Genomic DNA, 19,278 nt, shown 5'->3' on the forward strand with positions numbered 1-19,278 from the left:
TTGTTCTGGAAAAAGTCGTGTATATGAGACAGGTAATTACTTTATTATAGTTTCTCTATGCTCCAGTTTTGGTAACTGCTTCTCTTTGTCTATTTTATTCCAGCAAGAGATTTGATTGCACAGAGTTCAGAATTTTCATTTATTTAAGAGTCTTTAGGTCTGATCATAATCCTTATATAATCTAAATGATCTTTCGAAAACTTTTATATATATGAGGCCTACAAAATTGATTATATATTCATATTTACCATGTAGTTTCTTGTGGGTTTCTCACTGTGAATTGGCAGATCTTGATGTGGTCTCAAAAACAAATGGCACTTCTCTTCCAATACTTATCCATGCAATAATGATGTCATTCAAAATTTACAGTGGAACGATACATTACACTTATCAGCACTAAAGTTATGCAGCTATTTTGTCCTTGTAATTTTAATTTATCAGTATGACTTAGAAGTAGGCTGATTATCAGAAATTCTTTGAATTACCATAGTCTGGCACAATTGTTGGTAACACACTTTAGAAATTCTTTTGCCTTTTTTTACCATCCTTTAGTTAAACTGCCTTATCTAATCACTTCCTGTTTTTTATTGTACTCTGTTCTCATAAACATACTAATATAAATATATATTTATACTTATTTAATACACATATGTGACATATTTACTTGGGATAAGTATTAAGGAATAAAAGTGTGGTTATCATCAAAATAGCATAGAAAATCATAAGGAATAGTGGGGTAGAGATGTAGAATTTGTAGGGCTTATTCCCAAAGGAGATTGTTAATTAACAAACAAACCAAAACATATTTACTTCACTTTTTCTAAGAAAAAAACCAAACCCCCAAACATAGTTGTTATGATGTGTGTATGTGTATGTGTGTGTGTTTATTGTGTCTGTATCCAATCAAATCACAATGTTAATTGGAGTTAACAGGACAGTTTTGACATTGCCAAAACAGTGGCTGAAATAGAGGAAACACAAATGTAAGTAGCTGAGGCCCAAAAATAGCCTTGGATCCTTAACAGTTTGAAAATAAATAGTTGTAGTTGGATTTATGGTATTAAAGCTTTGTTATAATTAGAAACATTAGTTTTCTTTAGTAGCATTGCTATAGCAAATCTATAGCTAGAGGGTGCCAGGCAAGACCCAAATTATATATTTTAGAATTTATTTTCTCAGTTATTAATACCTTGTATTATTGAAACTTAAAGATATTTTACATTCAAATGAATTTTTCATCAACTACATAATTTGTTTCCTTTCAAAAAATTTTTAAACTATTTAAGATAGTGAAATTTCTTCATGTTAAGATTTTTCTATTTCCTGTTCCTCAAGTACCACCTCAATTTCTTTTGCTTTTAGACTTTAACATCACAAGAGAACTCATTTCAAAAATATTTTTTTCATTGATATTTTTTAAAAAAGAAATATGATTGCTTTGGGAATTTTATGAGAGAATTTTCTGACTTCTATGTAATTACAATCTCAGTCTTAATGATACATTAGCATATTTTTGCATCTCATTTTATGAACAAATGTCAGGCTCTATAATAATGCAGTCTTAAGTGGCAAATTGAAGACCCCAGAAGTTAGGTAATTCCTAAATATAAGATGCCTTGAAATAAAAATGGAATATATTGCCATCTACATGTATATACATACACATGGATATACACATGAATATAAACATGCATGTATAAGCACACATGAGGTAGAATACCATCAATAGTTCACATTATTTCAAGTTGCTTTAAATAATCTAATTATTATTCCCCTTAGTGCTGATAAAATTTCATATTAAAAATAAACGTTGCTTTAGACTATTTTTAATCAGGAATATCCAATTAAACAATCACTTACTATTAAGTAAGTATTTATTTAATTGAGGGAACTATGTTAATACTGTGGAGAATAGACAAGTGAACAAAGGGAAGATATTGTTCCCATGTAGCCCTTAATAGAGGCATGGAAATAAGTAAGGTCTATGTCGGAATATAATAGAATGTAGAATAAATAAACATCTATAGAAAAAGCAGAGCTTTCTGAATGCAAGAGAAAAATAATACTTTGGACTGGGAAATAAGAAAAAATGTCATGAAATGATTACTTATGAAACATGATTGGAGGGTGAATAGAACTTTGATGGAAGATAATTTTGAAGCACAGTGTGTGATAATCAACATGAGTAAGACCTAGAAGAAGAAAGGACATTATTAGGGTACCTAGTAAGTTACATAAAGAGATTGTTAAAATATTGGATTAAGTAATTCTTAAGTCTCCAAGGTCAATGATATCTTTCTTGTTGTATATGGTCTTCCTAAAAAGAATAAGACTCTTGATTTCCTGAAATTCTCATCTTTGTAATTTAATACTGTACCCTTCATAGGAGTTTAACAATAGATATTTTGACAATGAGTTCATTGTACCCACCAGAATGTAAATTCCTCCATTGGTTTGTAAATTCACTAAAAAAGCGATTGTAAATTCAATTAAAAATCCATTCATTTTGGTATATCCTGTTTTTAATCTCAGTTCTTAATATACAGTTTGCCTTAAATAAATGTTCATTAAGAATGTTTTTCGTTGTCTCGTCTTGTTGGTCTACCAAGTCCCACCTTACTCATTTCTCCCTGTCTCTAAAACTGTTTGACAATGTGTCATAGAACAAAAGATTTGGACCTTTCATAAAACAAAGCCAAAGGCAGTGGTTGTTAAAAACAGAAGCTCTGAACTTCGTCTGCCTGCATTCCAATCCCTTCTATCATTACACAGCAGTGTAATTTTGGGCAATTTATTTATTATCTTTGTGTTTCAGTTTCCTCATCTATAAATTGGGGTTTAAAAGTTTATAAAGTTGGTTTGAAAATATAAAGAGTTTATATATCTAAAGTATAGAAAAATGCCTGGCTCATAATTGATATGTACATGGTAGCTATTATCATCTCTTAATGCCAAAGTAGTAGAAAAGCAGCTTTTGTTCTGATATACTAGAGAATAATTTTAAACATTAAATATAATGAAATAGTTATTATAATCATTCTTTGGAATTAGTTAATAAATAAAATTAATAATGTATACCATGTTCCTGATTTAGGTAACAGAGAATATGTTTATTGAAAAAATATTTCATTTTCTGTGCAATTATTTCTGAAATGATTTTCAAAGAATAAAGCTGAACCAAGAGAAATTTTAGATGTTGCACTTTATGCAGCAAGCCTTTGCCTAGAGCTCAGTACTTCATTTTTATTTAATGTGCTGCACATTTGTTCTTCTGACCAGAAATTTTACTAAAAAGGCAAGACTTATCTTTAATTTTCCCCTGATGTATCTAATTTATACTTACATTGCTTTCCTGACAAACAGTCCTATGTTACTAAGCTTTTTCAGTATTTCACTCTGCAGTGATAACTGAAAGGTATGTTTGGTAATAACAGGTATTGTCTCAAGTACTATTTTATTGTCATCTGTTATGGCTTAATGACCCAAACCTTGACAGTACTGGTTTGATGAGCTTTGTGATAGGCAACACTTGAATGAAAAGGCAGGGCTGATCAACAGACAGTGACTCAATGAGGAAGCACAGAACTGTGAGTTTTGCCTTTAGAACAAGCTTCTTCAGAAAAAACAAGAAGGAGTCTAATGGGAATGTTTTTAACATTGTCTCCATGTTCCAGGAAAATATGGGATAATATAGTTCAGTAAAGGTTTATATATTTTATAAGCAGTTTTATCAGAAGCATTGTTATTTTCATAAATAGCATTATTATCAGTCTTTGGATTATGCTAGAAAACTGTGAGAATGCCAAAAATGACACAATCACTTACACTTATAGTCCACGGTACACAAAATAAAATGTTAGACCAGATATAAAGTCTGCACAGTGGTTGGTTTAATAAAGTTCAGCTTCCTTTTCCTTTATTCTGGAAAATGAGGGAAAACTTCTCTAGAAGCAATATTTACTTGAAAGAAAAGCGAGTAACAAAATAGCAAAATTTAATTTAGAACCAAGAATAAGGGTTAGTGTAGGACAATATTAGGTGTCAGTATGAATGAGATAGCCTCTGGGAGTGGGGGGTCATAGTAAATAATTGGAATAGAGCTCAGCATTTTTTCAGATTTCCTAATTGAGTAATGTGTGCAGACAGAAAACTCAAATTGAGATTTATTTTGTGTATACTTGTAAAGAAAATAGGTATGAAAACCTTTCTGGATTATAAAGAATTATTATATATACACATGTAAAAATATTTTGTAGTTTATTATTTAAATTTAATAGTGACATTCACCAAAGTTCTGTGATTTATGATGTTATGCTCCTTTGAAGATTGTATTCTAACTGCATTTCAGAATACATGTTTGTATGTATATGTGCATGTATGTATATATTACAGGAAATATATCTGTGGATGTGTGTTTGTAATAAATGATATCTAAACTGTACCTGATACTAAATAATTTATCAAACAATTTATATCACCTACTTATATTCATTATATACTGTTCATGACATGCTTAGAAACTCTGCATTTTGATTGCTTGGGGTAAAAAATATACAAAGTATCTGTTCGGTTTCAAATTCATTCCCATTCTCCCTCTTAGCTGCTCTGTATAACAGGTGGCAGATCTGAAAAACCACATTTTTCTGGCTCTGTTGCCAAGTGGTTCCTTGCTAGGTTCAACCAGTGGGAGGCACTGGCAGGAAACTAAATTGTGAGAACAGAAGAGCCAGACAATTTTCCTCCATCTCTATATGCTTCTGAATCTCCATGTCCCAGCTCCCACTTGGCAGCCTCTGATATGGTTTCATTTCCTATTGGGTGGCCCTGACTCCCAGGCTATGGTAACATCAGCTCCTCTTTTCAATTCTAGGGATGATAGTATTTGTCTGATATTACTAATCTCTAGATTATTTCATCAACCAACTATGTAGTTTTTAGCTCTTCCAACATCTTTTTAATTTTTTCTCTGGATTAAATTATCTCTAATGAACTACCTGGTATGGAATTTATTTATTTTTCTGACTGTACCTTTACTGATTCTATAGGTGAGGCTTAGAAGCCTCTCTATAATTTTAGTCTGTGCTACTCCACGTGTTAAAATGGGGATTACGCCATCAGACATGCACTAGTATATGCAAACCCACTCTCCTAGATCTTTCTATTTCAAGGCACAGTTTCACCTTTGATACCTCCACATCAGCTTTGATTCTTTTTCAAGTACACTCAGTCATACCCTTGTTCTATTAACCCCCACTAAATCTACCAATACCAACCCAATAACCTTAAGAAATTTGTGTTGTTTTTAGTCTTTTGTGGACCTCAGAAAATTATATTCTTAAATAGAACCTATTGTGAACCTTATTTTAGATTAGATCAAGTAAGGGGCATTTGAATAGATTGTTCCAGTGTGTGTGTTGGGGGGGGGGGTGACCCACAGTGGGTCTTAATCCTCTTACTGGAGTGCTGTATAGAGGAATAAAAAAGCTACAGAAACAGGAAAAAAAAATATGCACTGACAGCAAGAAACCTCCAGAAGTTAAGAATCAATGAACCTGGGAGAGAGAAAAACCACAGAACAGGATGGAGTAGAATTAACAACACCACCTAGAAGAGAGGGGAGAGATGAGTTGATGTCACCATGTGCTAATTGCCCGCAGCTGAGCTCAGGGAAAAAGTGAGCTTGGAGGAGAAGACAGAGACCGGCAGAGTTGCCATTGTGCCTTGCCACATGGCAGGGGTCCAGGGTTGCCAGTTACAGACCTTCATTGAGACACCATCTCTGATGATGCCTTGATTTGGGCGTTCTCACAGCCTCAGAACTGCAAGCTTAACAAATTCCCATTGTGAAAGCCAATCCATTTCTGGTATATTGCATTGGTGGCCTTTAGCAAACTAAAATAAAATTAAAGAAAAAATATGTTCTAAGCCATGTGACTTTGATTTAATTTCCAATAGGAGTTTAAAGAAGGGAAAAAAGATTTGGTATGATTTTTCTTTTTTAATGGAGAAGAGTAAGCCTGAGTTATAACTGAAGGGTTAGTAGAGCATGGATGGGGAATGGACTTCTTGGTTAAAAAAGAGCATACACAAAAGTCCATGGGCAAAAGGAGTATGGGAAGCACAGGGAATCAAAAGAATGAGCCTGATTTGAGCTGACTGGGTACTGGGGAGGCTTAGGGAATAATGGCAGCAAGTAATGAGAAATATATAAAAGAGAGTTCAAAATTCTCCAACTTCTTTATGAAGAAGTGGAGGAGGTCATATGATGAGTAAAGAGCTGAAATGCAGAGTAATTGTAAATTCCTAGAACTGAATAGTAAATTTTCAATTACTACTGACAGATTGGATGATCATCAAGTGATGAACCACAGAATTGACATATTGAAAGTCATGGTTAGGATGCTCAGAATTAACCTCTCTTGGGCTGGATAGACTGTATTTTCCTCTAATAACCTGCTCTTGAAAGTATTGTACATTATCTTTTGGTCTTATGCCCAGCATGGTGTCTAATACAGTTTTTTGGAAAATGGTTAGCCATATATGGGCTTAATGCTAAGAGTTACTTGATTGACAGATGAATTGATGACAATTTTTCAGATTTTTGACACAGCACTTCTGATACTTTACTATCCATTTTGGATGAAAGACATCATTCTACAATGCCAAACCATCAGTATAGATATTGCACTGTGGATGTTAGGGATTATTGTTTTTACCTGATAACAACCATTTGAAGCCTAATTTAACTTTAAGAATTACTTTTACCTCTGAGCACTATGTCTCTTTAGGGTCTCTGATACAGAATTCACACTTGGAAGATAAATCCTGAAAACGTTTAATCAAGATTGAGAATATCTGAATGGACCTGACACTTTTGAGAACTTTGAGGAAATAATACAAGAGAAATCCAAAATTTAAAATGAGGCATAATGGACTCTTAATGTTTTTTCTTCCCAAATTGCAATATAGTATACAAAAATTTTAGAATTTCTAACAAGCTAATGTTGAGATTAATAGATGCATTATTTTTAGAAATGCACAATGCATTATAGAGTCCAAGGGAAGTGCTAGTTTCTTTTAAGGACCATTTTTATCAAAATATTTAAACTTAAAACACCAGTGTTCTTGCTAAAGTCTGTTATACCATTGGAAAGAGGATGATAATAAAAATATTATATTTACGAATATTAATTTGTTGTTCCTCATTACTTCCTTTAGGTGTTTTAGCCTAATTTCCAAGCTACAAGTCTTAAGACTAGACTCTCTACCAATGAAAGATGTTAGGGATTATCTCAGCCTTTGTGTCTTCCTATGTATTATAGACATTTGCCTTGGAATAGTAATAGGAAATCTTTTCTACTAACAGAGTATTATTTTTCATCCATTCATCCTTCCATCTATCTATCCATCCATCCAATAAAAATTAAAATCTAGGCTCAAATTCTAGAAGTTCCATTTATCAGTCATTAAGTCATGACTTTTGGGAACCTAAATTTCCTCACATTTAAAATGGTTTTGTCTAGGGCTGTAACCTTTGGTCATGGCCCCCACCCATTCTGTTGCCACCACAGTAAACCTTGTGAGTCTGAGTCTCAGCCTGATTCAGGCTCTTTAGCTGCTGTCACCCTCCAGGATTGCAAAGGAAGACATTGAGGCTGAGTGGAGCAGGAACTATGGGTACAGTAATTAGTAGTCGGCATGTCTTTGGTGGCTGAAGCCTTTGTCTCCCAGCTGGCAACTGTAGAACCTTGGCCTGAAAATGCCACATTATATTAGCAACTAAAAGAGGAGCATCTTTTGCTGTCTGATAATGCAGTTTCTTATGCTGTACAGATCTTTTTGCAAATATATAATCTGCTTATCAAAGTGATTTGTAGGGAAAATGCAGAATGTACATCTCCATCCAATAAAGTACATTTTATTCATGTGGGAAATTAAATAGTATAAGAACTTTGTCCATTAGTACAATTTGTCAAAGCCAAGGACCATTCTCTTAGTGATGGGCTGGATGAAGTCCAAAAAAGCAGAAATAAAAGCCTACATGGAATTAGTCAACAATATGATGTTGACTACAGAGTTGTATCTTCAGTGGTGTGATTAAGGTACAGTAGGGGAGATCACTCATGCTAGGTATGGATCTCCTTACCCTTGGCCTCTGAATAATAATTTGGCCTATAAGAAGCAGTGGGAAGCCAAAGGTAAGATGAAAGCTGTTGGGTGGGATAACAAGACTTGGGACCAGGTCTTGGAAGATGTGGACCAGTGCTGTCATGCTCTTTCTCAAAGACTGGGAACCCAACTCTATTTCTTCAATAAGAAGTCTACTGAACTAGATGCACTGATATTTGTTAATCTGTACACCACTGTTACCACACAATTGAACAATGTTGAAGTTTTTACTTTCTAAAAAGGTGAAAAATTACAACTTCCTTGCTTTCCATAGAAGAATTGAACAACATTATGTTGAAGATCATGATAAAGGCAACTTACCTATCAGTTGTCTTAGTTACTTGTTAACTTAAATATTTTTTAATCTAACTTTTAAAATATATCTTACTTGAATATTATAATAGATAATGGTATCAGAATTTTAAGACCAAAATCACTGCTTTTGGATATTTATGGTTTCTATTATACACTGGGCACACAGTAGATGTTTCACAAAATTCTTGATATTAATTTGAAAGAGCATGGTACTTTCCACAGTCTTTTAAAAATATTTACATCATTTCTGATTTTGTTCTATTTTACATTTCATCTAATTCTTAATAGTTAGGACTCTAAATAAAACTGAGAAAGAGTATAAAATCAAAGAGACAAAGGAAGACAGTGTATTTTCCCCATTTTACATATTCTTACCTAAATATGTCCATTTACTGTTTGTCTCAGACATTATTTTTATAATGATCCCTTATCCAGCCCTTACTTTATTCTTTTCCTTCTCATGCTTCTCATGCCTTAGGTAATTGGAGTAATTTAGGGGAAAACCAGAAGAAGAGAATCAGACCTGAATCTGAAATCCAAAGTACCGTGGTGGTATCTTATCCAAATAGATAATTCCTAAATCCTAAATTTTGCTAAAGTAAGGAAGACAGGAATTTTTTATACTCAATTTCAGGAATAATTGAACAGAAAAATATCAGAAATCATGGTGAACTGCATATGGGACAGTCCCCCTTAACATAATCTGTGCCACTGTTCTAATAGTCAGACAAAAGTCCTGATTTTTAAGGCTATAGGAGGCAGAAAGGAAATGATACAATGACTTTTTTTAGCACCTGGGGTTTGGGGGGGACAGTTAAAATCTAGAGGGTAGTCTAATCGCAATTTGACATGAAATGTAAGCCCAGTTCTCAAATATGGATCCTGTCAGTTATTCATACATTTTTAGCCTACTGGGTATATGACTGTAATGGGCTGACCTCATGACATCTTCAAAGACCAGAGCAGAATAGTAACATTTGGTCTCCTCAGTTATTGAAAGGTCAGGCAGCACATGTGTTTACATGTGTTTCTCTACCATTTTCCAAGTTAGTGTTCCACTTGAGGTATTGACAGATCTGAAAAGCCATATATGGTTTAGAAAGCAACAGAGCCTGCAAGACAAATCACAGAGAACATCCTATGGTTCTATTATTTCAACTTTCCTAAGATCTATGTTAACTAATTGCTTTGATTTTGTACCTGTGGGTGATCTGTTCTCTGATAATCTAATGCAATGCTATTATTAAAACCAAACTTAAAACCAGGCTATATTGTTACTATTGAGCTATTGGCCCACCCACTCAGGTAATGGAATACTTGGCTCTCAGTTAAGGGATGCTGTTATTAAATAGTTGTAATGCTCTTTTCAAATATTGAATCATTAATTTGCTCAGGCATCTGTGACTCCTAGAAAGTATTATTTTTTCTCAGTTAATAAGAGAAGAAAGAGAAACAGAGGCATATTTTTCTAAGTTCACACAGAAAAGTGGGAGACAGGGAGGAGAAAGGAAACAACTCCATAGTCCTTCTAGCATCTCATCAAAATCCAGAGCTATGGCATTCTTTTTCAGTGGTTATAATCCAAAATGCTTCCTCAGATCATCTCTCAACACTAACTACAATGTGCTCTCTGAATGATGTCCCTTATTAGGATTGATGAGAGAATTGGATTATATTCTATTTGTAAACTACTTAGTAGAGTCATTGCATGGTTCCTAGTAATTATAAGAAAATGGAAGGGTTTCTTAATAAGTTAAATTGCTTTGAGCCACTTTCTGGTAATCTAAGGTGTCTAATAATGGAAGGTGCTGTCTCACGAGGTAGGGTCCATACACAGGCTTTTATCAATTGCTCACTTATGTTAAAGGAGGGACCATACATTAAGTGTGTGTGGTTAGGTGGTCTCTGAGACCAAGTAGCAATAGTGATGAAGTGTTGTACTTTAGGACCTTGGAAATTCTTGACACTTGCACATCTCTTTATAAATGTACCACTTGCATAATAATTAATGTGTGTATAAAGTATCTATTAGTATTTAATCATCACAACAGCCTCATGAAGAAATTGGGATATTTAATTGTCTTCATTTTACAGATGGGAAAATTTTCGAGCATCAGAAGTTAAATGACTTTCTCAATGTCATATTTAGAAAGTTTGAAAGCTGAAACTCTTACTCTGTTTTTCTGATTCTAAGCCCTTGCTTTCTGTATTATGTATAGTCATTCCTGTTTACATTCTTGGAATGGATTTCATTTAATAAGACTTTTAAAGAGTCATCCTCTTTCTCAGCTTCCCTTTCCTTTGCTCCCCACATCTACTCAATTCCTGTTTCATCCAGAAAGTGAATTTTGCAAAGCCCATGTGCACTGGTTGGATGAACGCTATAGAGTGATATTTAAAATCGGAGAGAATATTTGCTACCCCACCCATGACCTCATCGTCCACCGAATTTTGCCCTGACATTCACAACTAGATGAAAGCCAAGGACAGGTGCCATCCCTATGCATTGATGGCATTCTGAAAGTAATGGTGGCAGGGCACATTTCCTGCTGTGAATTACTTTTGAATAAAACCTCCTTTTTAATCTAAATCTGTGGTTACTTACTGTGGCAGTTTTGCATTGTTTGTGAATTCCAAAAATAGATATTGGATTGTGTTTTCCTCTAGGCGTATTAGATTATATTAAATTCAGAGTTTTCACTTTTAGTTGATTAAATCAAGATTAAGACTTTGATTCAGCCACATCAGTAGGATGTTAAGATGTGTCACAGAAAAAAAAATTATACAGCAGAGGAGAGAGTTTTTAGTTTTGATGCTGGAACCCTGGAGAGAGAGTCAAGTCATCTGCCTGATAGTTTACAGCCTTGTGGAGAGAACAGAGCAACTGAGCCTGGAAAGAAATGAGCTCTGGGAAGAGAGATTAACCTTATGCCATCCTACATTTGAGATTAGAAGAAGTTGGACACACGGAGCCTTAGCAGAGAAGAAGGAAGTCTGAAACCCTGCAGACTTGCCTGCCATCTTGTTTCAACATGTGGCAACAGACTTTAGGTGAGGAAGTAACTTTTAGTTGGGCTCTTTATGGCCTTCTGACTATAAGCTTCTATCCCAAGTAATACCCTTTATAAAGCCAACAGATTCCTGGTGTTTTGCATGAGCACCCCACTGGCTGTCTAATATACCTACTTATTTAGCTTTTGTCTAATTCTGGTGGCTATAACTTGGAAGGTAGCAGGAAACCAATTCTGCAAGACTGAGAATGGGCTCCCACATTTGTTGTAATTTACTGCCATAATGAGAGGAAGAAAAAAATATTTCAAGTGTTTTATAGCCAGGCAGAGTGTTTGCAGACTTGCTTTTCTTCACCTATGTCTAGACACATGGAGATATCAGTTACCATTCAGTTTGGATCAGTTCACACAGATTCTTCATTTTTCAAGCTTTATTCAAGGTGTATTTTTCCATTCACTGCAGTGAACACTTATCTGCTTTCTTAAAAATGGAGTACATGCTATCAGCTAGTGGAGACATTGAGTTTGCCTTCCCTCACTTCCTCCCAAGGCAACAAAGCAAAACTCTTTAAGGAGGCATGAATGCTACCCATAGGCTGGGAGATGTTCAAGCCTTATTCCTGTTTGCCCAGTTAGGAAGTGGAAGGCTGAACTTAATCATGTGAAGGTCCTTCTCAGCCCTGTGTTTCTAATCATTCATCCTATAACATTTTCTTTCCCTTTAAAGTTGTGAGGTATGCAGGGTAGTTGTTATAGGAGTATATTAGCTTGGTTTAAATTGTGTTTGGGTAGGTCATGAGCATATACTAAGTCAGAATGATTTGTGGAGAAGGAAACATCAAGAAATTGGAATCATTCAGAAAGGAGAGACTCATTCCTTATTTCATTCCATCTTTCATTCTTTTATTCAACAAATAACAAATACTTATGAATAGAAAGATAAATAAGTGAAACTTTGAACCTTTCTAAGAACTCTCACTTTGGCACGGGAGATGTATAAGCAATAACAGGACACTAAGCTACCAGTGTGAGATTAGATGGGAATACAAATTTTACAAAGGCAGAGAAGAAGAGGTCTGGACTCTGTCTGAGGAGGGCTGAAAAGTTTCCCCTGTGATGGAAACACCTGAACAGTGTTTTTCTAAAAATTGTATTTAAGTATATCATTCCTATATGAACATAAATAAAAAATAAGTGTATAATAAAAGTTGTGAACTTAGAAAACAAACATACTTATCATCATACAAGGCTCCTATATATCATCCCCCCAAACACCTTGCATTGTTGTGAAACTTTTATTATAAACCATGGAAATAGCGTCATCAAAATATAATAACTATAATCCATATCTTAACACATTTGGTGTATTTTCCCCCAACCCACCCAATTACTAACACCCCGTATTAGTATTATACGTTTGTTAAAGTTCATGAGAAAACATTCTCATATTTGTCCTGCTAACCTCAGTCCATCTTCCACCACTGGATTCCTTGTTATACATCCCCATGGTTTGTACAATTTATTCAAAGTGTACACTCAGTGACTCTCATTTTCATCACAAAGTTGTGTTGTCACCAACTCAGTCAATTTTAGAACATTTTCATTACTCCAAAAGGAAAAGTCCCATACCCTCTTATACTGCCTAGAGTTTTCTCTCCGAGTTGATATAATATCTTCTTTGTCATTGCTGCAAAAATGTTGCAGTATTACTGCTGTCATCAATAAGTTAAATCAGTTATAATTTTTCTGTGTATCATTATATTCTTAACAATTCGGAAAAGGAAAACATTCTTATGTTTATATTATTAGCCACAATCTTCATCCACCACTGAAATCACTGTTATGTAGTTCACAGATTATCTCTATCTTCCTTTCAATTGACATTTATGTCCATAGACACTTTTTTAACCACAATCTCATTTATAAATCAGTAGTGTTAGTTATACTCACTGTAATGTGTTACCATCAACGCTATTCATTTCCACACTTTTACAACTAACTTTATGAAAAATTTTACACGCATTGAGTATCAGCTCCCATTCTCAACCCATGTTCTATCTCTTATTAAGCTATACTCTAGAGCTTATCTCTGTGAGTTTATTCATAGTATTTAGTTCATATTAATGAAACCATACAATATTTGTTCTTTTATGTCTGGCTTATTTCATTCAATATAATATTTTCAAGGTTCATCCATGTTGTCACATGCATCCTATTTGATTTCTTCTTATAGCTGAATACTATTTCATTGTATGTATATACCACATTTTGTCTATCCATTCATTGGTTGATGGACACTTGGGCTAGTTCCATATTTCAACAATTGCGAGTAATACTCCTATGAACATCGCTGTGCAAATGTCAGTTTGCATCCTTGCTTCTGAATATATTCATAGTAAAGGGATTACTAGATCATATGGCAGTTCTATATTGAGTTTCCTGAGGTGTTGCCAAACTGTCTTCCACAGAGTTTGCATCATTCTACATTCCCACCAACAGTGAAGGAGCGTTACTATATCTCTCCATCTTCTCCAGCATTTGAAATTTTCTTTTTTTTTTTTTTATAATGGTCATTCTACAAGGTGTGAAATGGTATGTCATTGTAGCTTTGATCTGCATTTCCCTAATAGCTAGTGATGTTGAACATTTTTTTATGTGCTTTTGGTCATTTGGATTTCCTCTTTGGAGAAATGTTTATTCAAGTTTTTTGTCCATTTTTAAATTGGGTTCCTTGTCTTTTTATTGCTGAATTATATGATCTCTTTATATAGCATGGAGATCATACCCTTATTGGACAAGTGGTTTCCAAATATTTTCTCCCCTTGAGTAGACTGCCTCTTTACTTTCTTGACAATGTCATTTGAATAACAACAGTGTTTAATTTTGAGGAGACCCATTTATCTATTTTTTCTTTTATTGCTCATGCTTTGGATTTAAGTTTCAAGAAACTACCACCTACCACAAGATCTTGAAGATATTACCCTACATTTTCTTCTAGAAGTTTTATGGTTGTAGCTTTTATATTTAGGTCCTTGATCCATTCTGAGTTACATTTTGTATAAGGTATGTGAAAGATGGTGGTCCTCTTTCTTTCTTTTGGTTGTAGGTATCCAGTTATCCCAGTGCGATTTGTTGAACAGACTGTCCTGGCCCAGCTGGGTGGGCTTGGCAGTCCAGTCTTTGAACAGTATTTTGAAGAATGAATTCATGAGATAGATTTAGGAAAAGAAGTCATTCTGGACAGCAGGTTGTGCAAATTCATGTAAGCGTGAGGTAGCACACTGTGCCCAAGGCAGTTTGGTGTGACAATGCAATGTGTACTCCTGAGGCAGTGGCAAGAACTGTGGTTAGAGAATTATGGAAAGATAGCTCTTAAAACTCTCAAGTGTCTTGTGAAGGAGTTTGAAATCCTAACTTGATGAGAGATGGTCTGCCTAAGATTTTTAGATTGAGATGATTCTAAAAGTGGTTATGTTCTAAGGTCTGATATAGTTTAGTAGCAGCTGTTAAATGTCTCTTTCAACTAACTTCCTTTTTAAGCTGAGGTTTGACAAAACTGAGACATTTTGACCTGATTGGGATAGATATAATTCATCTCCATCTCTGGATTAAAGGCATGGTTGCAAGTGACAAGTTATACAAAAGTGCTGGAGTCAGTGTCTAGATTCCTGGCTTCACTGAAAGAAAGAATTCAAGGACGAGCCACAAGTCAAACAAGCAGAGAATTTATTGGGAGGCAAAGCAAGAGAAAAAAAGGATACCCTCAGACATGAGGGTGGCATTCTCAAAGGAGAGAGATGTGAGTTCTGCCCTGGGGCTGCCTGTTTTATGGGCTACAGGACTCAAGGGTCTGTGCTGACTGGCATATTTGAGACTAAGCAAAGGAAATCTAATGGGCAGTTTGATTTGCTTAGGGTTATAGGGATTGCTGTGGTGGTTGGCTTTTGGCTGCTGTCCACAAGATCTGCAGAGTATGTTGACTCGCAGTGATTGGCCTCTGGTCACTCACTGTCCACGAAGCATGAGGTAAATTATGTGAGTGGTGGGTTGAGTGGTGGGTGGTGGTGGTGGTGCCCCTCTGGTCCCTTCCCTCTTTCCCACCATGTAATGTTGTTGTTGGCTGCCTTCTGATAACTCACCCATTGGGTGTGTGCTGGGTATGCACTTTAAGTTGCCCCTACCTAACTTGCTTGCGTCAGTCAGCAGGCTGATGCCAGTCAGAAGGCCATTGCCTCAAACTGTGTAATTCAGCAGGCCATTGCCTCAGTTTCTCGTATCAGGTGGTGTTTGTGTGGTTTATTAGGTTTTCTGCCCCTTTCTCCTTAGGTCCCTATTCTTTCCTGCCTCAAAAGCACAATCATAAGCTTTAAAGAACTCCTCCTATGAGTAGGACTAAGGCCATTCCAATGGGACTGGGAAAGAGACAGGCTGGAGGTAGACAGCACGTAGAAAGAGGTGGAAGGGCCTTCTATGATGTTGACTCAGTGAACCTTTCAGAGTTGGTGGTGAATGAATGGATAATTATTCTGAGAACTGTAACCTGGAATATTAGCGAAATAAGACCATTTCCCACTCAAGCAAAGGAACAGGCTGGTGGAAGAGAATTGTGGTGGAGCAGAAACAGCTAAGAAATTCTCATAATGAACTCAGGTTGGTGGCATGTAATTCAAGGCATGTAATTGTCCATAAGTTTCCTATGTAGGGTTCATGGTAAATTTTAAATTACTGTGATTTTGGTAACATTGTAAATGAGTCCTAGGTAACTCTCAGAATTACCTAAAGTTATTTAAAATTGTATGCAAGACAGCTTTGTGGGAACAAGAGCAGTGGGGCCATATATTTATGCTAATAATAATAATAAAAATAAATAAAAATATTAAAGAGGTATTAAATACATATAAATTTATAGTAAAGAAATAAATTACAAATAATAATCAAAAATACTATGAACCAGGCTTTCATACATTATCTCATTTATTCCTCACTACACTAAGAGAGAGAGTCACATAACTTCCACTGTATAGAAGAAAATTAAATTAAATTAAATTTTAAAAAGCTAAGCATTAGGGAGGTAAAATGATTACTCATGACCTCAGGCTGGCAAGTGGCATAAATAGAATTCAGATCCAGGCTTGGTTAAAAAAAAAAAAAAGACAGGTTATAGGGTGTGTGAGGTTAACTCCTATGCCAGAATATCTGTCCTCATGTAATGAAGCTCCCAAACAATATTGCTAATTGTTTCTTAAATAGTCTAAGTTCATTAGCACAATAAAGGGAGGAGATTTCCAAAGGGAATTCAATAGATGGGAGAAAGAGAAAGAGAAAGGAAGGGAGAGGGAGTGGGGAGGACAAAGAGAGAGAGGAAGAGAGAGAGAGAGAGAATAAGAAAGGTTTTTTTTCAATTTGTAAATCTGTTTAACACTAATATCAGATTTTAAGAGAAATATGCATTTAGTAGTTTGGGGATAGAGCCACCCTTGAAACAATCCATAAGAAAAAAGCTTAGATGATTCTGCAAAAGCTTTTACTAAAAGTCGTTGTTAGCTAGAGATGTACCTAATAGTGGAAACTAGTGACTGTTCCCACATACCTTACCACTGACATCCTGGTACCCAGAGAGAATAGCTGCCTTCAGACTGCTGCATTAGCTTTCCTTACTGAGGACAGCTATGCAATGGTGCCTGCTATCAAGCAAAGGAAGTAAAGAACAGTGAAAGAAAAAAAAAGTTTTTTGACTTCTTATTTGTTTCACTAATAGTGGGTAGAACCTTTTTAAAGAACCCGTCAAGAAATTCTATTCTACTAGATTTCCAAAATGAATTTCTCCAACAACTTCAATTAGGTAAGATATTTTTCTTCCTCCCTTTCCCTCACTTTGCAGGAAAATGTCAATATGTGCCCCACTGTATTCATTTGGATTCATTGGAGCCAGAAATGCACTTGTTGAGAAATATATTTGACAGCCAGTCAGTTGAAAGATTCTGTAGAGATGTGATGTCACTGCCGTATTTCTATGAAAAGCCATAGCCCAACCTTTTAGGGGGGAAAAAAGTGTTGCTTCTACAATCAAAATATCCAGTGGTGGCATTATTCCTAACAAAAGGAAGTAAACACATTAATAAAATATCAGTGGTGATTGTAACAGCCTGTTCTTTCTTGTTTGTTTAAGTCTATAATCACTTTAAGTAGCTTGAGCAATGCATTCTGTTCACCAAAGACATTTGTGCACTCACTTCCATCTTTTTCTGTAAGAGATTTGCACTCATCAACTTTAATTGAGACTTGGAGAAAAGCATTTGAATTGTATTTGGCTGTAATTCTGGAGTAATTTCTTGATGCTATATATAAAAAAAAATTCACTTTTATTGACTTTCCTATGCCTGTCTCCCTTTTCCCCTCATCAACAAGATATACCTGTGAAAATGGATGAGTTTTGAAAGGAATTGAAGATAAACGGCAGTGCAAAGAAAGGATACCCAGAAACTGAGCGGAAAAATATGCGAAGCGAAACAGTATTGGAGTAGGATTTTAGCAAAATTAAATAGATAAATTTACAGAAAAGCCAAATAATTCTTTCCATGTATTTCTTTATCTCCCTCATTATTCTCTTTGTGGAGCACAGGCTCTGTAATTTCTCTCTTTGCCTTTTTTGTCCTCCACTGAATCTCCAGGACTTCTAAAACAAATCAAATCAAGAATTAACCTTTTAAGCATGAAATTTATCTCTTTGCTATGCTGTGCATGTCCTCTATAAATCATTCTGTGGAAGAAGTCTGGGAGATCAGCACTGCTCCAAACCTCTGGTGACTACTCAGGGAATTCTATAACAATCTCCCCCATTTACTATGGTGGCCTTTCCCAGGCTGAAATACTCTTTTGCTACAGCCTTGTGTAGGAATGAGTGCTTCAAATAATTTCCTCATGCAATATACAGCAATGCCACAATTATAAAACTAGCACAGTGACAAGGTCATGGCCCCAGAGGAAAGAATGGTAAAACATAATTATTTGTGAGTAATGAAATAGTTCTAAAGTCTAAAGCTTTAAGAATTATCTGAACATTTAATCATTAGAGAAAAGACCAGGGAGAAAGGAAGTTTCATCTAAAAGTAAGCTTAGCAAGCCCAGTTTCCTAACACCTTTTGCTATATAGCATTGCCCAAGGTTGCACCTCCTCCAGGACTCTGAGAGCTTGTCTCCTTGTCATCTCATCACCCCTGGCCACACCATTCATGAAAATAACAATGGCATCCATTTACTGAATGCCTCACATGTCCCAGGAAGAGGGTATACCTCATCTCTAATCCTCCCTTTAGCCCTGAAAAGTCAGTATTTTTATCCTCATTTTAGAGAGATATTACATTGCTCACTAAGGTCACAGAGCTAGGGTTTGGCAAACACAGGATTCAAACAGAGTTCAGGCCAACTCCATTGTCTCTTTCTTGCCACTATTTAATAGGAGAGAGGCACCACCCTATCAGTCTTTGATATTTTTACTCTCTGTAAGTACTTATGCTCTTAAAGAAAGGGCAATGCCAAGAGAAGAAGAGAGTTTTTCTTCAAGGCAGTGTTTTTCAACCTTTTAAAAATATTTCCACTATTGCCCTCGGCTTTCTAGACTTCATTCTCCTAATTGCCCCCAACCCATGAAATTTAATACTATAGATGCACTGTATGTCTTTTTATATACTGGAGCATTTGGCCTGGGGCGGGGAGGGGGGGCACAAATCACTGTAATATCTGAGTTTTTTTCCACCTCTTTGGGATAAGAATGGAAGCACAT

The 19,278-nt window shown here is 35.4% G+C and overlaps 1 protein-coding gene and 1 pseudogene across 2 annotated transcripts in view; both read left to right on the forward strand.

Annotated features, from left to right (window-relative positions):
• Positions 1–19,278, forward strand: part of LSAMP (limbic system associated membrane protein) — a 1,652,779-nt gene that overhangs the window by 583,640 nt on the left and 1,049,861 nt on the right. The window lies entirely within an intron of this gene.
• On the forward strand, positions 7,699–8,522 carry LOC101441432 (metaxin-2 pseudogene; annotated as a pseudogene).

Source organism: Dasypus novemcinctus, chromosome 4, assembly GCF_030445035.2.
Source record: "Dasypus novemcinctus isolate mDasNov1 chromosome 4, mDasNov1.1.hap2, whole genome shotgun sequence".
Taxonomy (NCBI): Eukaryota; Metazoa; Chordata; class Mammalia; order Cingulata; family Dasypodidae; genus Dasypus; species Dasypus novemcinctus.